We start from the raw sequence: 22,104 nt of genomic DNA, 5'->3' as shown, positions 1-22,104 counted from the left end.
GTTAGCTAGCTAGTCAGTCTACTTGTGCCTCATCACACACACATAATACGTCATTGAAAATAAGAATTTGTTTTTAACTGACTTGCCTAGTTAAATAAAGGTAAAATAAAATGACAGATTACTCACTCACAGCCAACGAAACTTGACTACTAGTTGAATGGCAAACGCTTACCATTGGTGAGATAATACATCTGGTCAGGTCTCTTGACCATCTCCTTGGGGGTAAAAAGTAAACACCAGGGCTTCCCTTCATTGGACTTGCAAGTGCACCTGAACTCACAAGCCTTTTCAATTTCCTGCCTAGGATCACTGACATACTGTATTCTCCCTCGACTGACTGAAGCGCCGTAATTGACGGATCCACCATTAACGGCTGGTGTTCCTCGGTTGCCTCCTCGAGGGGCTCGTCGGTGTCTGTTTAGTCTGTGGAGTCGCTGATGGAAATGCTCTCTGGCTCAGGTGCCAATAACTTGACGATACTGATCGTCTGAACCAGCTTCCAGCACAAATTTACTATTTAAAAATCTAGCGATTTCCCTCTCCCGGGAATCCTTTGAATTTCATGCTGTCACAGTTACCAGCCCTTTCAAGCTTAACATCCTTATCATTTATCGCCCTCCAGGTCCCCTCGGAGAGTTCATCAATGAGCTTGATGCCTTGATAAGCTCCTTTCCTGAGGACGGCTCACCTCTCACAGTTCTGGGCGACTTTAACCTCCCCACGTCTACCTTTGACTCATTCCTCTCTGCCTCCTTCTTTCCACTCCTCTCCTCTTTTGACCTCACCCTCTCACCTTCCCCCCCTACTCACAAGGCAGGCAATACGCTCGACCTCATCTTTACTAGATGCTGTTCTTCCACTAACCTCATTGCAACTCCCCTCCAAGTCTCCGACCACTACCTTGTATCCTTTTCCCTCTCGCTCTCATCCAACACTTCCCACACTGCCCCTACTCGGATGGTATCGCGCCGTCCCAACCTTCGCTCTCTCTCCCCCGCTACTCTCTCCTCTTCCATCCTATCATCTCTTCCCTCTGCTCAAACCTTCTCCAACCTATCTCCTGATTCTGCCTCCTCAACCCTCCTCTCCTCCCTTTCTGCATCCTTTGACTCTCTATGTCCCCTATCTTCCAGGCCGGCTCGGTCCTCCCCTCCCGCTCCGTGGCTTGACGACTCAATGCGAGCTCACAGAACAGGGCTCCGGAAGGCCGAGCGGAAATGGAGGAAAACTCGCCTCCCTGCGGACCTGGCATCCTTTCACTCCCTCCTCTCTACATTTTCCTCCTCTGTCTCTGCTGCTAAAGCCACTTTCTACCACTCTAAATTCCAAGCATCTGCCTCTAACCCTAGGAAGCTCTTTGCCACATTCTCCTCCCTCCTGAATCCTCCTCCCCCTCCCCCCTCCTCCCTCTCTGCAGATGACTTCGTCAACCATTTTGAAAAGAAGATCGACGACATCCGATCCTCGTTTGCTAAGTCAAACAACACCGCTGGTTCTGCTCACACTGTCCTACCCTGTGCTCTGACCTCTTTCTCCCCTCTCTCTCCAGATGAAATCTCGCGTCTTGTGACGGCCGGCCGCCCAACAACCTGCCCGCTCGACCCTATCCCCTCCTCTCTTCTCCAGACCATTTCCGGAGACCTTCTCCCTTACCTCACCTCGCTCATCAACTTATCCCTGACCGCTGGCTACGTCCCTTCCGTCTTCAAGAGAGCGAGAGTTGCACCCCTTCTGAAAAAACCTACACTCGATCCCTCCGATGTCAACAACTACAGACCAGTATCCCTTCTTTCTTTTCTCTCCAAAACTCTTGAACGTGCCGTCCTTGGTCAGCTCTCCCGCTATCTCTCTCAGAATGACCTTCTTGATCCAAATCAGTCAGGTTTCAAGACTAGTCATTCAACTGAGACTGCTCTTCTCTGTATCACGGAGGCGCTCCGCACCGCTAAAGCTAACTCTCTCTCCTCTGCTCTCATCCTTCTAGACCTATCGGCTGCCTTCGATACTGTGAACCATCAGATCCTCCTCTCCACCCTCTCCGAGTTGGGCATCTCCGGCGCGGCCCACGCTTGGATTGCGTCCTACCTGACAGGTCGCTCCTACCAGGTGGCGTGGCGAGAATCTGTCTCCTCACCACGCGCTCTCACCACTGGTGTCCCCCAGGGCTCTGTTCTAGGCCCTCTCCTATTCTCGCTATACACCAAGTCACTTGGCTCTGTCATAACCTCACATGGTCTCTCCTATCATTGCTATGCAGACGACACACAATTAATCTTCTCCTTTCCCCCTTCTGATGACCAGGTGGCGATCGCATCTCTGCATGTCTGGCAGACATATCAGTGTGGATGACGGATCACCACCTCAAGCTGAACTTCGGCAAGACGGAGCTGCTCTTCCTCCCGGGGAAGGACTGCCCGTTCCATGATCTCGCCATCACGGTTGACAACTCCATTGTGTCCTCCTCCCAGAGCGCTAAGAACCTTGGCGTGATCCTGGACAACAAACTGTCGTTCTCAACTAACATCAAGGCGGTGGCCCGTTCCTGTAGGTTCATGCTCTACAACATCCGCAGAGTACGACCCTGCCTCACACAGGAAGCGGCGCAGGTCCTAATCCAGGCACTTGTCATCTCCCGTCTGGATTACTGCAACTCGCTGTTGGCTGGGCTCCTGCCTGTGCCATTAAACCCCTACAACTCATCCAGAACGCCGCAGCCCGTCTAGTGTTCAACCTTCCCAAGTTCTCTCACGTCACCCCGCTCCTCTGCTCTCTCCACTGGCTTCCAGTTGAAGCTCGCATCCGCTACAAGACCATGGTGCTTGCCTACGGAGCTGTGAGGGGAACGGCACCTCAGTACCTCCAGGCTCTGATCAGGCCCTACACCCAAATAAGGGCACTGCGTTCATCCACCTCTGGCCTGCTCGCCTCCCTACCACTGAGGAAGTACAGTTCCCGCTCAGCTCAGTCAAAACTGTTCGCTGCTCTGGCTCCCCAATGGTGGAACAAACTCCCTCACGACGCCAGGACAGCGGAGTCAATCACCACCTTCCGGAGACACCTGAAACCCCACCTCTTTAAGGAATACCTAGGATAGGATAAAGTAATCCTTCTCACCCCCCTTAAAATATTTAGATGCACTATTGTAAAGTGGTTGTTCCACTGGATGTCATAAGGTGAATGCACCAATTTGTAAGTCGCTCTGGATAAGAGCGTCTGCTAAATGACTTAAATGTAATGTAAATGTAATCCATCGATGCAGTAAAAAGCTAAACTAGCCAAGGTGTAGGCAGTAGTGACAGTGAAGGGCTTTTGACAGATCTGAAGAGTGGAGAGAGAGTGGAGCCTGAGGTCAACATTTTTATTTTCCCGTGGATGATGCGCTACAGTGGCTTTGATTGAGCAAACAGGGAAATCATGCGGTTAAATAGCCTATTGCAGTTTGATTCAAAGTATATAGCTAGCTAATTTGCAATTTATTAATGATTTCGGAATTGAGGGGGGATTTGATAGTGCCGCGAAAGCCTGATGTGATGTTACAAATTAGCTTCCACCGAACTGATGTAAAAGTACTCCGTTGCTATGTTTCATCAGATTAATATCTATACTCTGAATTTGGCAATAAAACATTCAGATTATGAAATACATTGGAGGTTTCATCTGGTATTAACAAAACAAACAGCGAAAAATCTACATTTTGACAAACACAAATTAGCCATATCAACTCTGACTGATTACGATACAGTGTGGCACATATATCATATATTATCATAAAGAGTTTAATTTAATGATAATATATTCACTTGAACACTTATTTTGGAAAAATCTACAGAATTGAATATATTGAATAAAATCTACAGAATTGAATATAACAACCATGTCTCTGTAGATAGCAAATACACTCATGGGTGGTAACTACAATTCACTCTAAAGGCAAGGCACACTGGGAAATATGCAAATAAGGTAGAATAAATTATCATGTAGAATTGTATGTTCACTCAACCTAAAATTCAACTTGAGAATGTGTGTTGGTTCAGCTATATGCCCAAATGTTGAGCAAACTCACAATCCTATTGCAGCTGGTCGCATATTTGAGAGTGCTCCCGAGGCTTCAAAAAGGATAACAACCACTCACCTGAAAGAAAGAGTAGATGGAGTAGAGTAACCCAGAGCATGACACCAGCCATGTGTGTGAGTGTGGAACAGTGATACAGAGAGTGAGTGTGTGAAACAGCAGGACCATCAGAGAGTGTGTGTGTGACGAGTCCAATGTGCAGGCGTGTCTGTGAGTGTTCATGCTGTGTGTGCAGAGAGGTGCCAGAAATGACGGTCATCCATTATCACCTGCAACGACACCACAGGGAGAGAGAGGAGGGGCTTTGAGACACTTGACCGGGGCACACTGATTTGGTTGTGTGGGCCAGCAATACTTTTGATTGATTTTAAAATGATTAGAGTGACTTTTGATTGGTTTAGGGTGGTCTGACTGAGAGATGGGTTTAAACCCAGCAGAGAAAAATAGTCTGTATCCCAAATGGGCTGCAGCTGCCTGTAAACATGGATCCAAAAACAGGCCCATGGGACTTTGTTCAAAAGCAGTGCACTATACAGGGAATGGGTGCCATTTGAGACAGAGCCCTTAACCATTGATGAAAGGAGACACAGAACTGTTCTGAGATCAGTGTCTGGTAAGATAAACATCATCCTGCTCGAACAGAGGAGGAAAGGAGGGAAAGATCATTCTAGGAACACTTACAGTAATATATACCAACTACCCCCGGCAACAGCCCCTTCTAAACCAGCTGTACAAGATGGGTTTGTGTTGAGTCAATAACCGGACAACGTAACTGTGTGTATGTAGAGATGGGAAGTATTTCTGTTTACACGTATTTTGATTAATTTTGAGTTTTGTCATTTGTATTTCACTGACCTGACCATGAAGTGCTTTGAGAGGCTAGTCAAGGATCATATCACAGCCAAAATACCGGACACCCTAGAACTACTACAGTTTTCATACCACCCCAACAGATCCACACTGCACACTGCCCTATTCCATCTGGACAAAAATAAGAATGCTGTTCATTGACAATAGCTCAGCATTCAACATTATAGTACCCTCAAGCTCATTATCAAGCTGGAGGCCCTGGGTCTCAACCGCGCCCTGTGCAATTGGTTCCTGGACTTTGATGGGCCGCCCCCAGGTGGTGAAGGTAGGAAACAACATCTCCACTTCGCTGCCTCTCAACACCTGGGGACCCACAAGGGTGTGTGCTCAGCCCTCTCCTGTTCGCCCACGACTGTGTGGCCATGCACACCTCCAACTCAATCATCAAGTTTGCAAATGACACAACAGTAGTGGGCCTGATCACCAACAATGACGAGACAGCCTACAGGGAGGAGGTGAGGGCAATCGGATTGTGGTGTCAGGAAAACAACCCCTCACTCAACGTCAACAAAACAAAAGGAGATGATCGTGGACTTCAGGAAACAGCAGAGGGAGCACCCCCCTATCCACATCGAAGGGACAGCAGTGGAGAAGGTGGAAAGTTTTTTAAGTTCACATCACAGACAGTGTGGTGAAGAAGGCACAACAGCGCCTCTTCAACTTTAGGAGGTTGAAGAAATTTGGCTTGTCACCCAAACCCTGACAAACTTTTACAGATGCACAAGCCTGGTACGGCAACTGCACTGCCCTCAACCGCAAGGCTCTCTAGAGGGTGGTGCGGTCTGCACAACGCATCACCAGGGGCAAACTACCTGTTCTCCTTATCACCCAGAAGACAAGGTCAGTACAGGTGCATCAAAGCTGGAACCAAGAGACTGAAAAACAGCTTCTATCTCAAGGCCATCAGACTGCTAAACAGCAATCACTAACTCAGAGAGGCTGCTGCCCACATTGAGACCCAATCACTGGACACTTTAATAAATGGATCACTAGTTACTTTAAATAATGTTTACATATCTTACATTGCTCATATCATATGTGTATATACTGCATTTTATACCATCTACTGCAGCTTGCCTATGCCGCCTCGGCCATCGCTCATCCATATACTTATATGTACATATTCTCATTCACCCCTTTAGATTTGTGTGTATTAGGTAGTTGTTGGATTACTTGTTAGATATTACTGCACTGTCAGAACTAGAAGCACAAGCATTTAGTTACACTCACATGAATATCTGCTAACCATGTGTACGTGACCAATAAAATTTGATTTGATTTGTATTTTTATTTTTTTGCCCCCTATTAACCCACATTTGCAAATGTAAATTAACTCTGGGTCCCCACCAGTCTCAGAAGGAAGGGGTGAGTATAAAAACCTATACTATGCAGGATCAGCTCTGGGATCTACAATTGGGGATGATCTCACTCCTCAGTCAAAACAAACAGCAGAGTAGCATGTGTCATGTTTTGTCATTTATTATCTTGTCTTGTCCCTGTGCTTCCCATTCTATTCGTTTCCCTCTGCTGGTCTTATTAGGTTCTTTCCCTCTTTCTATCCCTCTCTCTCCCCCTCCCTCTCTCACTCTCTCGCTCTCTCTTCTCTCTATCGTTCCGTTCCTGCTCCCAGCTGTTCCTATTCCCCTAATCAATCATTTAGTCTTCCCACACCTGTTCCCGATCCTTTCCCCTGATTAGAGTCCCTATTTCTTCCTTTGTGTTCCGTTCCTGTCCTGTCGGTTCCTTGTCTAGAATTCACCGTGCTGTGTTTGTGTATCGCCCTGTCGTGTCGTGTTTTCCTCAGATGCTGCGTGGTGAGCAGGTGTCTGAGTCTGTCTGGTTCAAGTGCCTTCCCGAGGCAACCTGCTGTTCACCTGCTGTTCAAGATCGAGTCTCCAGTTTGTCCCGTCATTTCGAGTGAAAGTTGTGTTTTTTGTTTGTATTTACTTTACTGGATTAAAGACTCTGTTTTCGCCAAGTCGCTTTTGGGTCCTCTTTCACCTGCATGACAGAAGGAACCGACCAAGGAATGGACCCAGCGACTTCAGACGCTCGTTACACTGCCGTCGAGATCCAAGGAGCCATGCTCGGCAGACACGAGCAGGAATTGTCTGCTGCTCGCCATGCCGTGGAGAACCTGGCCGCTCAGGTTTCCGACCTCTCTGGACAGTTCCAGAGTCTACGTCTCGTGCCACCTGTTACTTCCTGGCCTGCCGAGCCTCCAGAACCTAGGGTTAATAACCCACCTTGCTACTCCGGGCAGCCCACTGAGTGCCGCTCCTTTCTCACGCAGTGTGAGATTGTGTTCTCTCTCCAACCCAACACATACTCTAGAGAGAGCTCGGGTTGCTTACGTCATTTCACTCCTTACTGGCCGGGCTCGAGAATGGGGCACAGCTATCTGGGAGGCAAGGGCTGATTGCTCTAACAAGTTCCAGAACTTTAAAGAGGAGATGATTCGGGTTTTTGACCGTTCAGTTTTTGGTAGGGAGGCTTCTAGGGCCCTGGCTTCCTTATGCCAAGGTGAACGGTCCATAACGGATTATTCTATTGAGTTTCGCACTCTTGCTGCCTCTAGTGAGTGGAACGAGCCGGCGCTGCTCGCTCGTTTTCTGGAGGGACTCCACGCAGTGGTTAAGGATGAGATTCTCTCCGGGAGGTTCCTTCAGATGTGGACTCTTTGATTGCTCTCGCCATCCGCATAGAACGACGGGTAGATCTTCGTCACCGGCTCGTGGAAGAGAGCTCGCATCAACGGTGTTTCCCTGCTCCGCATCGCAACCATCTCCCTCCTCTGGCTCAGAGTCTGAGCCCATGCAGCTGGGAGGGATTCGCATCTCGACTAAGGAGAGGGAACGGAGGATCACCAACCGCCTGTGCCTCTATTGCGGAGTTGCTGGACATTTTGTTAATTCATGTCCAGTAAAAGCCAGAGCTCATCTGTAAGCGGAGGGCTACAGGTGAGCGCAACTACTCAAGTCTCTCCATCAAGATCCTGTACTACTTTGTCGGTCCATCTACGCTGGACCGGTTCGGGTGCTACATGTAGTGCCTTGATAGACTCTGGGGCTGAGGGTTGTTTCATGGACGAAGCATGGGTTCGGAAACATGACATTCCTTTCAGAGAGTTAGAGAAGCCTACGCCCATGTTCGCCTTAGATGGTAGTCATCTTCCCAGTATCAGATTTGAGACACTACCTTTAACCCTCACAGTATCTGGTAACCACAGTGAGACTATTTCTTTTTTGATTTTTCGTTCACCGTTTACACCTGTTGTTTTGGGTCATCCCTGGCTAGTATGTCATAATCCTTCTATTAATTGGTCTAGTAATTCTATCCTATCCTGGAACGTTTCTTGTCATGTGAAGTGTTTAATGTCTGCCATCCCTCCCGTTTCTTCTGTCCCTACTTCTCAGGAGGAACCTGGCGATTTGACAGGAGTGCCGGAGGAATATCATGATCTGCGCACGGTCTTCAGTCGGTCCCGAGCCAACTCCCTTCCTCCTCACCGGTCGTATGATTGTAGTATTGATCTCCTTCCGGGGACCACTCCTCCTCGGGGTAGACTATACTCTCTGTCGGCTCCCGAACGTAAGGCTCTCGAGGATTATTTGTCTGTGTCTCTTGGACGGTACCATAGTGCCTTCTTCCTCTCCGGCCGGGGCGGGGTTTTTTTTTGTTAAGAAGAAGGACGGTACTCTGCGCCCTGCGTGGATTATCGAGGGCTGAATGACATAACGGTTAAGAATCGTTATCCGCTTCCCCTTATGTCATCAGCCTTCGAGATTCTGCAGGGAGCCAGGTGCTTTAAAGTTGGACCTTCGTAACGCTTACCATCTTGCGCATCAGAGAGGGGGACGAGTGGAAAACGGCGTTTAACACTCCGTTAGGGCATTTTGAGTACCGGGTTCTGCCGTTTGGTCTCGCCAATGCGCCAGCTGTTTTTCAGGCATTAGTTAATGATGTTCTGAGAGACATGCTGAACATCTTTGTTTTTGTCTATCTTGACGATATCCTGATTTTTTCTCCGTCACTCGAGATTCATGTTCAGCACGTTCGACGTGTTCTACAGCGCCTTTTAGAGAATTGTCTCTACGTAAAGTCTGAGAAGTGCTCTTTTCATGTCTCCTCCGTTACTTTTCTCGGTTCCGTTATTTCCGCTGAAGGCATTCAGATGGATTCCGCTAAGGTCCAAGCTGTCAGTGATTGGCCCGTTCCAAGGTCACGTGTCGAGTTGCAGCGCTTTTAGGTTTCGCTAATTTCTATCGGCGTTTCATTCGTAATTTCGGTCAAGTTGCTGCCCTCTCACAGCTCTTACTTCTGTCAAGACGTGTTTTAAGTGGTCCGGTTCCGCCCAGGGAGCTTTTGATCTTCTAAAAGAACGTTTTACGTCCGCTCCTATCCTCGTTACTCCTGACGTCACTAGACAATTCATTGTCGAGGTTGACGCTTCAGAGGTAGGCGTGGGAGCCATTCTATCCCAGCGCTTCCAGTCTGACGATAAGGTTCATCCTTGCGCTTATTTTTCTCATCGCCTGTCGCCATCTGAGCGCAACTATGATGTGGGTAACCGTGAACTGCTCGCCATCCGCTTAGCCCTAGGCGAATGGCGACAGTGGTTGGAGGGGGCGACCGTTCCTTTTGTCGTTTGGACAGACCATAAGAACCTTGAGTACATCCGTTCTGCCAAACGACTTAATGCCCGTCAAGCTCGTTGGGCGTTGTTTTTTCGTTTCGAGTTTGTGATTTCTTACCGTCCGGGTAGCAAGAACACCAAGCCTGATGCCTTATCCCGTCTGTTTAGTTCTTCTGTGGCTTCTACTGATCCCGAGGGATTCTTCCTTATGGGCGTGTTGTCGGGTTAACAGTCTGGGGAATTGAAAGACAGGTTAAGCAAGCACTCACGCACACTGCGTCGCCGCGCGCTTGTCCTAGTAACCTCCTTTTCGTTCCTGTTTCCACTCGTCTGGCTGTTCTTCAGTGGGCTCACTCTGCCAAGTTAGCTGGTCATCCCGGTGTTCGAGGCACTCTTGCGTCTATTCGCCAGCGCTTTTGGTGGCCGACTCAGGAGCGTGACACGCGCCGTTTCGTGGCTGCTTGTTCGGACTGCGCGCAGACTAAGTCGGGTAACTCTCCTCCTGCCGGTCGTCTCAGACCGCTCCCCATTCCTTCTCGACCATGGTCTCACATCGCCCTAGACTTCATTACCGGTCTGCCTTTGTCTGCGGGGAAGACTGTGATTCTTACGGTTGTCGATAGGTTCTCTAAGGCGGCACATTTCATTCCCCTCGCTAAACTTCCTTCCGCTAAGGAGACGGCACAAATCATTATCGAGAATGTATTCAGAATTCATGGCCTCCCGTTAGACGCCGTTTCAGACAGAGGCCCGCAATTCACGTCACAGTTTTGGAGGGAGTTCTGTCGTTTGATTGGTGCGTCCGTCAGTCTCTCTTCCGGGTTTCATCCCCAGTCTAACGGGCAAGCAGAGAGGGCCAATCAGACGATTGGTCGCATACTACGCAGCCTTTCTTTCAGAAACCCTGCGTCTTGGGCAGAACAGCTCCCCTGGGCAGAATACGCTCACAATTCGCTTCCTTCGTCTGCTACCGGGTTATCTCCGTTTCAGAGTAGTCTGGGTTACCAGCCTCCTCTGTTCTCATCCCAGCTTGCCGAGTCCAGCGTTCCCTCCGCTCAGCGTTTGTCCAACGTTGTGAGCGCACCTGGAGGAGGGTGAGGTCTGCACTTTGCCGTTACAGGGCACAGACTGTGAGAGCCGCCAATAAACGCAGGATTAAGAGTCCAAGGTATTGTTGCGGCCAGAGAGTGTGGCTTTCCACTCGCAACCTTCCTCTTACGACAGCTTCTCGTAAGTTGACTCCGCGGTTCATTGGTCCGTTCCGTGTCTCCCAGGTCGTCAATCCTGTCGCTGTGCGACTGCTTCTTCCGCGACATCTTCGTCGCGTCCATCCTGTCTTCCATGTCTCCTGTGTTAAGCCCTTTCTTCGCACCCCGTTCGTCTTCCCTCCCCCCTCCCGTCCTTGTCGAGAGCGCACCTATTTACAAGGTACATAAGATCATGGACATGCGTTCTCGGGACGGGGTCACCAATACTTAGTGGATTGGGAGGGTTACGGTCCTGAGGAGAGGAGTTGGGTTCCGTCTCGGGGACGTGCTGGACCGTTCACTCATTGATGATTTCCTCCGTTGCCGCCAGGATTCCTCCTCGAGTGCGCCAGGAGGCGCTCGGTGAGTGGGGGGTACTGTCATGTTTTGTCATTTATTATCTTGTCTTGTCCCTGTGCTTCCCATTCTATTCGTTTCCCTCTGCTGGTCTTATTAGGTTCTTTCCCTCTTTCTATCCTCTCTCTCCCCCTCCCTCTCTCACTCTCTCGCTCTCTCTTCTCTCTATCGTTCCGTTCCTGCTCCCAGCTGTTCCTATTCCCCTAATCAATCATTTAGTCTTCCCACACCTGTTCCCGATCCTTTCCCTGATTAGAGTCCCTATTTCTTCCTTTGTGTTCCGTTCCTGTCCTGTCGGTTCCTTGTCTAGAATTCACCGTGCTGTGTTTGTGTATCGCCCTGTCGTGTCGTGTTTTCCTCAGATGCTGCGTGGTGAGCAGGTGTCTGAGTCTGTCTGGTTCAAGTGCCTTCCCGAGGCAACCTGCTGTTCACCTGCTGTTCAAGATCGAGTCTCCAGTTTGTCCTCGTCATTTCGAGTGAAAGTTGTGTTTTTTGTTTGTATTTACTTTACTGGATTAAAGACTCTGTTTTCGCCAAGTCGCTTTTGGGTCCTCTTTCACCTGCATGACAGCATGAGTCACCGGAGCACAGCCGGCCTTATCCCACAACAGAGAGTGGTAAGAGACAGGAATAGGCCACACTCAGTCAACAACTTCAACTGTTGCAGACAGATGTGGACAGTAGGTGTGCGTGGGTAAATCACTGGGGAACCCAAGACAAAAGAAATGCCGTAATTGCATTGTTTGCTCTATAACCTGTTAGTACATTTGCCTTGCGACCGTGATATTTAGGCCTAAGGCAGAGATAATAAGAAGACAGTGGCAGAATAAGCTTCATCACGAAACCGGAAAGCAACCGCTGTCCAATGCAGTCCACAAACAGTTACACAACCTACTGCATGGTCAAGCAAGTAAATGTTTCCAACATTTTCAGACAACTATTGATTTAAAACCACAGAGTTACCACATGTCGCAAAGAAAACAGGAGCTGACTCCTATTCCAGCACCATTTCAACATCATCAAATCACTTATTGCTTAGTCTAATACAGTGACAACTAAAACATGCCAAAAACAATTTAGGCCAATCAATGTAAGCTAAATATGTGGCTGTCCTACATGTTGACTCTCCCTACTTGTAGAGAAACTCCAATGCCATCCTCCCTTTCTTTCATGTTGATGAAACGGTCCATGACTTTGTCATACAGTACATGCTTTTATTTCTTAAATCAAGAGAAGCCAAATGCTTGCTGGCTTCCCTTGCGCTCAATGCTACGGGAGGCAAAACAATGTTATACTCTTTATGACCAGACAGCATCAGATAGAGGGGCGCTGTTTCGCTTTCTCCGGTGAGATACAATCAGCCTCTTATGAAAACACAGAGGGACGAAAGATAAATTATTTGATGTATTTTTTTCTTGGGTCAATTTTTGGGGGAAGCCTGGCTTCCCTTCACATCCATGAATACACAGTGTGTGGATACCATCAGGAAATGCCAATGAGGCACATTAACTGAGCAGACTGTGGCCCCCACTGTAGAAAACAGCTCCACCTTGAAGGCCTTTCCCAGTTTGACTTCTTCAGCTCCGCTGCCCCAGGGGCTTGTCGGGCCAGCTACTGTCGTTCTAGTTAAAATCAATGGGTAGTTTTTTTTACATTTACATTTTAGTCATTTGTCATAGCCATAGTAATCATAGTCTTGTGAGATAGTGGCTCCTAAGTTACTATATTTTTTAGGACTGGTTCCAAGCACACTTGGGGCACTTGCCTGGAAGCCTGTAGAGGGTTTAGCTATATGGGGACTCAGTGACAGTAGTTGCTCTTCTTGTGGCTATGTGGTCATTGAGTTAGAATTCCCTGAGGACATAGCTGGGGTCCAGAGACCAAATGCCAGGACGGGGTTCCCATCCCATCAGTGCCTGAGCCAGCTGTGTGAAGAGACCATGGCAACGTACTGACCATCCACCCTATGTTTTCCATGGCCTACATCAGAAACCGGGACTGTATGATGATCCAGCTTGGTGAAGTCAAGAGGGTGGGGCCAGAGGCTTCAACTATTTCAACTGACTCTGATGAATACATTCCCTGCAGTGCAGGGTCACAGAAGAAGACACATTGCCCGGGGGGTTGTTCGTTCACTGAAGTGACGTCGTGCTGTCTATCAGAGTATGTAATGCTACCAAGAAGGAAATAGTACTGGCAAAAATACCGTTTTGGCCAAGGTATTAACCATTGAACCTCTGACCTCCTCCACACCTCCATCCTTAGTGTCTCAGCCTGCCGTGAACCCCACGGTTTTAGATTTGGGGATTCCCCTATCACTAGCCAAGGATGTGATCCATAGCATCTGGCTTTCAGACTCTAGGCCTTTCAGAGAGAGATCTCAAAGGCTTGCACTAGTGAACATTTGGGGACGTGAGAAGGAACCTGAAGGAGCTGTTGGTGACTGGAATAATTTCTGTCACAAAGTCTCTGTCTCTCCTATTGTAGTGGCCAGAAATACATGGAGCCATAAGGATGTGTGTGAACTACAGAACCTTGAACAAACGGACTATCCTGTTCAATACACCATTCCAAGGATTGACTATGCTGAATCTGAGAGGAGGTGTCCAGTTGTTTGGTTGGAATTTTTGGCTCTGGCAGGGGTGGACTGGATATCCACCATTTTGGCAAATGCCAGATGGGCTGTCCAACTTGGGTTTTTTACTCAAAATTATCTGGCTAAATAGATTCCTTGAGGTTAAAAAATGGACCGGTGTGGGGGCCTCAAGGGAGGTGTGTTAGAAATGCCAGGACCAGTTTTATTACTTGTACTGACAACAATCCCCTCACCTACATCTTGACCACAGCCAAACTCAATTCCACTGGGCACAGGTGGTTGGCCAGCCTTGCCAACTACAAATGCAGTCTCCAGTACCACCCGGGCAAGATCAACATTACTGCTGATGCCCTTTCAAAGTGAACCAATTCACTACCCAGCCCTGAAGACAAGTTGTCAGTACAGGCCAAGGAAGTCACCACAGTGTGTCAGAAGTTGCATGAGGAAGACCTGCCAGCATGTGCGGCAAACTTACTTGGGGTACCGCCAAACTCCAGGTACCCAAGAAGGAGGGCAGACCTCATTCAAGCACGACAGTGACCCTGGATTTCAGATGGCACTCCTCCACCAAGCACCCAACAGCTCAGTACAGAGGAACTACCTAAATCTCCCACCGTACTGAAAGGGGAATTAGTGTACTGGGTGCTGCATGAAAAATACCTTACCCTGGTCCTGCCCCCACTGCCTGATGAAATGGGGCATATGCACATTGATAGAACAACAACTCTGTGAAAGTTGGGTTCTACTGAACAGAATACGCCCATATCTCCCACAAGAGACCAAAAGGCTGCCACTGTGGCCAAAGTCCTCTATGAGTTGTTTGTGGATCCTTAGGAATTTCTGTCCGGGGTTCACTCTAGCCAAGGCTGAGACTTCAAGAGCACACTCATCAATGAACATGCTGGGAATCAAGAAGTTCTGGACTACGCCGACGAATCCCAAGACCGTACCACCCCCAAGATGATCCTCAGCCAGAGTGCTTCAACAGAACACTCCTCAACATGTTGGGAACACTGGACTCCTCTAGCAATGCTAAGAGGAGTCAGAAGGTCAAGTCCATGCGTACAACTGAATGAAAAAGTATGCCACCGGATTTCCGCCATACTTCTTGATGTTTGGGAGGGAGGCCTGATTGCCCATAGACCACCTCAGAAATAAACGGCTGTATGACCAGCGGGGATGCAGGACCTCCAGGTGGATGACAGAGTGCTGATCCGAAACTGGGGAGGACCAATCTCTTCAACAGATGGAAACCTGAACCACATGTTGTGTTCACCAATATTCCTGATCTACCCCTCTACAACTAGAGAAAGGCACTGGCGAAGTGAAATCAATTCACAGGAATCATCTGCTGTCCATAGGAAAAATGGTGAGGGATGGTCAGTGAGGACCAGGCCTCGAATTTCCCACCCCCTTATGTGGCCTTAATGCTGTGGCCAAAGTGGCTGTTGTGCTCTTGAGCTGAATGTAAAAATGATAATTTTCCCAGCTGGCTGCACTCAGATATCTCAATTCTTATTGGCCAATGTCCTTCCTTCATATATACAGTCATTGGGTCCTTGCAATTGCAGCTCCGAAAACAGTCAAGACCGTCCTTGAATTTCAATAAGACTTGCAAAAGCTACACTAGAAACAAGGAGGTAACCTTGTATTTTCATAGATAAAAATCAACAATGACTCACAGTATTGACCCAGTGTTTATGATGCTCTGTAATGACTTAATTTGTAATTGGCTAACCTAGCTACCGTTAGATGGCTACAGAGGCGCCAATTGTTGAAGATGTAGCTAGTTTAACCGAGCTAACATTGTAAGCTATCGTTACGTTATGGTGCTTTCATTGTTGTTATAGCTATAGTTAGCTTTCTCAAATGTAATCAACAAAATTATTACCAGAGTGAATGACGTTCACTTGATAGTTACCAGCTGCTCTCAAGTACTTAAATGGGGAAAACAATTTGGAACCTAGCTGAAAAGGCTCTATAGAGTGTTGGAACCTTAGCCACTGCAATATATGTATATAATGTTATGGCTATGATGTAACTTTTTTTCCAGGTTTGAAGGAGACAATGTATACATCTTTATACTTTGAAAAAAGTTGTTTTATTAATATTACATTGATTGATTGTCACATAATGCCAGAGGAACACTCTAGTAATCAAAACTCATTGCAGTTGTGCGTCCTAATGTACTAGGCTGACTACTCCCGTATTCTTTTGTTAAGAATTAATTAAAGTTTATTGCAACGTACCAGCCGCCTACTCATCTTTTTTCTTTGGATTACCTGCCGTTTAGGGGTCTACCTTCCCACTGCCTTCTTCTCATTCTGTCTTTCCTTAACATATGTAAGACTCAATGCTATTTATCATTTGGTTAGTTTTGGGAAGAAAACATGGATTTGTATCATGTTTTCATATACAGTTGAAGTCTACATACACATTAGCCAAATACATTTCAACTCAGTTTTTCACAATTCCTGATATTTAATCCTAGTAAAAAAATCCCTGTTTTAGGTCAGGATCACCACTTGATTTTAAGAATGTGAAATGTCAGAATAATAGTAGAGGGAATGATTTATTTCAGCACATTTCCAGTGGTCAGAAGTGTACATACACTCAATTAGTATTTGGTAGCATTGCCTTTAAATTGTTTAACTTAGGTCAAACGTTTCGGGTAGCCTTCCACAAGCTTCCCACAATAAGTTGGGTGAATTTTGGCCCATTCCTCCTGACAGAGCTGGTGTAACCGAGTCAGGTTTGTAGGCCTCTTTGCTCGCACATGCTTTTTCAGATCTGTCCACAAATCTTCTATGGGATTGAGGTCAGGGCGATGTGATGGCCACTCCAATACCTTCACGTTGTTGTCCTTAAGCCATTTTGCCACAACTTTTGAAGTATGCTTGGGGTCATTGTCCATTTGGAAAACCCATTTGCAACCAAACTTCAACTTCCTGACTGATGTCTTGAGATGTTGCTTCAATATGGCCACATAATTTTCACGCCTTATGATGCCATCTATTTTGTCAAGTGCACCAGTCCCTCCTGCAGCAAAGCACCCCCACAACATGATGCTGTCACCCCTGTGCTTCATGGGATGGTGTTCTTCGGCTTGCAAGCCTCCCCCTTTTTCCTCCAAACATAACAATGGTAATTATGGCCAAACAGTCAGACCAGAGGACATTATTCCAAAAAGTACGATCTTTATCCCCATGTGCAGTTGCAAACCATAGTCTGGCTTTTTCTATGGCAGTTTTGGAGCAGTGGCTTCTTCCTTGCTGAGCGGCCTTTCAGGTTATGTGGATATAGATACTTTTGTACCTGTTTCCTCCAGCATCTTCACAAGGTTTTTTTGCTGTTGTTCTGGGATTGATTTGCATGTTTAGCACCAAAGTAAGTTCATCTCTAGGAGACAAAATGGGTCTCCTTCCTAAGCGGTATGATGGCTGCGTGGTCCCATGGTGTTTATATTTTTATGTACTATTGTTTGTACAGATGAACTTGGTACGTTAAAGTGTTTGGAAATTGCTCCCAAGGATGAACCAGACTTGTGGAGGTCTACAATTTTTTTTCTGAGGTCTTGCCTGTTTTCTTTTGATTTTCCCATGATGTCAGGCATAGAGGCACTGAGTTTGAAGGTAGGCCTTGAAATACCTCCAATTGACTCAAATTATGTAAATTAGCCTATCAGAAGCTTGTAAAGCCATGACATCATTTTCTGGAATTTTCCAAGCTGTTTAAAGGCACAGTCAATTTAGCGTATGTAAACTTCTGACCCACTGGAATAATCTGTCTGTAAACAATTGTTGTAAAAAATGACCTGTGTCGTGCACAAAGTAGATGTCCTAACCGACTTGCCAAAACTAAGGTTTGTTAAAATAAGACATTTGTGGAGTGGTTGAAAAAGGAGTTTTAATGACTCCAACTGTACTATTCCTAGCCTACAATTCCTATTTCCTGCCTTGATTCTAATTGTACGATGTTTTATAGGATTTGTTATTTATTATTATTGTTTTTGCCTATGTAGAGCTTGGAGAACACTAATAAAAAATGCTATAAAAATCTCTACACAAATTAAATGTTTTTTTATTATTGATTTTGGAGTAGTCTGACTGCGGATGTCTTTTATTTAAATAAAAAAAATGGAAATAGATCAGCTTTATTATTGCAGATCGTGGGTTCTATAAATGTAATTGTCTGCATAATTTCCAATCGCCCATATATATATTTATGATTTATCCCTAACCCTACAACCCCTCCCCTAATTGGAGGCAACTAATGAACAACAATGCTTAGGCTTATACTTATAGTATACATTTGACGAATATTTCATATTAGTTACCTTTTTTTTGTTTTTAGTCCAACCCTTCCCTTTATCTTTCTGAAAACCACCTTTTTGTCCTCATAGTTTCTACAGGTTGTAAATTAGGTATTATTATATTATTGATTGACTGGCTTTTCAAGTCACCAAGCAATGCTATTTGCAGAGTTGGCTCTGGGTAAATGTTGCAATTCTTCAGCCATTCTTGAACCTGCGACCAAAAACAATTTCCTACCTTGATTCTAAATGTATCATGTTACATATGGACAGTACCAAAACAAGTAAGTGATCTAATGATTCTGTCTCTTCACAGCAAAATCTGCAGAGCTTGGATGGTTGTAATCCCACTAAAACATAATTCAATTGGTTGCAATTTACATTGAAATGTTTCAATTCAGCACATCAAATATCTCTTCCCAACTATTTTGCAACGTGTGGCACAGCTGTCAATTTTTGGATCCTTAAGTTAAACTGGTATACTTTTTATTTATTAAAATGTTCTTTGTCCAATTGTGTAATTTAGCAACCATTACTTACCATCAAAGCCTCGGTTAAGACTTTGACAAAAGACCAAAATTGGTTAATCGCTGTTCGAGTCTAGTTTAGTGAAGGGTCAATTGGCTATCTGCTCCTGATATATCAGTAATTTGGTTGACTAAAGATTAAATCTACATTCTAGGATCTGGGAATCTGTAAAATTACCATTTAAATTCTTGAAATAGGTCAACCAATTGATTCTTGAATTCAATAATATTAGGTACACCCATACCGGGTCATACTCCCTTTGCTTCCAGAACAGCCTGAGTATTCTACAGGGTGTCGGGAAACGTTCCACAGGGATGTTGGTCCATGCTGACGCAGTTGTTGCAGATTGAACGGCGGTACATTCATGCTGTGAACAGCCTGCTCTATTGGTTTGAGGTCTGGAGACTGTGCTGGCCACTCAAGTAAACTGAACTTGCTGTCATGTTCCAGGCAATGTTTTTCCACTCCTCAGTTGTCCAGTGTTGGTGATCTCATGTCCCCACTGGAGCCGCTTCTTTTTAACTGATAGGAGTGGAACCCTGTGTGGTGGTCTGCTGCAATAGCCCATCCGTAACAAGGGTGGTGTACCTAATAAACTGGCCCTGTTTTGGTTAACCTCACTAGGGTATGTGTATGCTAGTGTCCCACCTCGTCCCAGGGTATGCTAGTGTCCCACCTCGTTAACAGCCAGTGAAACTGCAGGGCTCCAAATTCAAAACAACAGAAATCCCATAATTAAAATTCCTCAAACATTACAAGTATTTTACACCATTTTAAAGATACACTTGTTGTAAATCCAGCCAGTGTTCGATTTCAAAAAGGCTTTATGACGAAAGCATAACAAAACAATTATGTTAGGTCAGAGCCAAGTCACAGAAAAACACAGCCATTTTTCCAGCCAAAGAGAGGAGTCACAAAAAGCAGAAATAGAGATAAAATATATCACTAAACTTTGATCTTCAACAGATGACACTCATAGGACTTCATGTTACACAATACATGTATGTTTTGTTCGGTAAAGTTCATATTTATATCCAAAAATCTGAGTTTACATTGGCGCGTTATGTTCAGTAGTTCCCAAACATCCGGTGATTTTGCAGAGTGCCACAACAATTTACAGAAATACTCATAATAAACATTGCTAAAAGATACAACTGTTATGCATGGAATTTTAGATCCACTTCTCCTTAATGCAACCGCTGTGTCAGATTCTTTTTAAACTTTACGTAAAAATCACACCATGCAATAATCTGAGTACAGCTCTGACACAAAAACAAGCCATACAGATATCCAGCATGTTGTGGAGTCAGAAATAGCATTATAAATATTCACTTACCTTTGATCTTCAGAATGCACTCCCAGGAATCCCAGTTCCACAATAAATGTTTGTTTTGTTCGATTATGTCCAAATACCTCCTTTTTTTTCGGGCGTTTAGCCCAGTAATCCAAATTCATGAGGCGTGAGCAGACAAAGTCAAAAAGTTCAGTCAGTTACAGTCCGTAGAAACATGTCAAAGGATGTTTTTATCATTAATATTCCAACTGGAGAATTCTCACGTGAACAGTTAACTCTCACGTGAACGCACATGGTCAGCTCATGCCACTCTGGCAGACCTCGGACTCATTCAGCTCCCATTTGGGGCGGCAGCGTAGCCTAGTGGTTAGAGCATTGGACTAGTAACCGGAAGGTTGCGAGTTCAAACCCCCGAGCTGACAAGGTACAAATCTGTTGTTCTGCCCCTGAACAGGCAGTTAACCCACTATTCCCAGGCAGTCATTGAAAATAAGAATATGTTCTTAACTGACTTGCCTGGTTAAAAAAAATTCCCCCCTCATTCACAGTAGAAGCATCAAACAAGGTTCTAAAGACTGTTGATACCTAGTGGAAGTGCAATATAGACCCCATAGACACTGTATATTCAATAGGCAATGACTTAAAAAACTACAAACCTCAGATTTCCCACTTCCTGGTTGGATTTTTTCTCAGGTCTTTGCCTGCCATATGAGTTATACTCACAAACACCATTCAGAGTGTTTTCTATGCATATTCTAGCTTTTATGGCTGAGTAGCAGCTTTTCATCCAAATGCTGCCCCCTACCCTAGAGACGTTTTAATCATGTCATGACCCATATTTTTTATTTTTTTATTTACCCCCTTTTCTCCTCAATGTCATGGTATCCAATTGGCAGTTAGTCTTTTCTCATCGCTGCAACTCCCGTACGGACTCGTGAGAGGTGAAGATTGAGAGCCGTGCATCCTCCGAAACAAAACCCAACCAAGCCTCACTGCTTCTTGACACAATGCCCACGTAACCGAGAAGCCAGCCACACCAATGTGTCGGAGGAAACACCTGGCGACCATGTCAGTGTGCACTGCGCTGTCAGTGTGCACTGCGCTGTCAGTGTGCACTGCGCTGTCAGTGTGCACTGCGCTGTCAGTGTGCACTGCGCTGTCAGTGTGCACTGCGCCCGGCCCGCCACAGGAGTCGCTAGTGCACGATGGGACAAGGACATACCTGCCGGCCAAACATTCCCCTAACCCAGACGATGCTGGGCCAATTGTGCACTGCCCCATGGGTCTCTCGGTTGCGGCCCGCTACGACAGAGCCTGGACTTGAACCCAGAATCTCTAGCAGCACAGCAATGCAGTGCCTTAGAACACTGCGCCACTCGGGAGGCCTACATGGCCTGGATTTTAACCTTTTTATTTAAAGCTTTTCCATGGAACTGTCCCCTTTTCTTTTTATGTCAGATGGTCCAGCACCATCCTCAGACAATTGCTTTAATTTTTGGTCTTGTGACATGCTTAACCAAAACACAGGGCCCTACTTATAAATGCTTCCAAGAAATAATGTAAACCATGTATAGCTTCCAAATGTTAAAAGATGTCATGCATGACATGGGCTGTCAGTCCATGCATCTAGAGCATGGTGTACATTTGAGGTGTTACAGCCATCACTCAGGAGAATTCGAGAACGGATTTAACGTCAAAATGTATCAAATGATTGCACCTTCAGTATAGAGAAAAAAATTGCAAACACAAAGTAAAGGCATTGTTAATCTTGTGGTGAAAAAAAATCCCCACTTGAGTGGGAATATAAAATATCTATTGACTCATAAATTCAACAAAAAGTGATGTGAAAACAAAACACGTGCAGGAAAGGTTGTTGATGAGTATGTCTGTTGCTCTGCTCCAAGGGTCCAACAGACGGAGACTATTCATTTATGTAACTGCAACAATGAGATGAGTGGCATTGTCAAGTCATCAAACCAACTATGATGCAACAGAATCTTCTGAATTATAATGCCTTGCCGTTTAGAACTCTGAGCGACAATGGACCAAACTTTTCACTGCACAGTCAGAGGTTTAGTTTATTAGGATTACCATGAACTACTGCACATGCAGCACTCTTCCTGGGGTCCACATAAAACACAAAAATACATGACCAAGTACAGAAGAGTAATAGACAATAACATAAGATATTG

Source organism: Oncorhynchus gorbuscha, linkage group LG18 (assembly GCF_021184085.1).
Source record: "Oncorhynchus gorbuscha isolate QuinsamMale2020 ecotype Even-year linkage group LG18, OgorEven_v1.0, whole genome shotgun sequence".
Classification (NCBI taxonomy): domain Eukaryota; kingdom Metazoa; phylum Chordata; class Actinopteri; order Salmoniformes; family Salmonidae; genus Oncorhynchus; species Oncorhynchus gorbuscha.
This window is presented reverse-complemented; position numbering follows the sequence as displayed.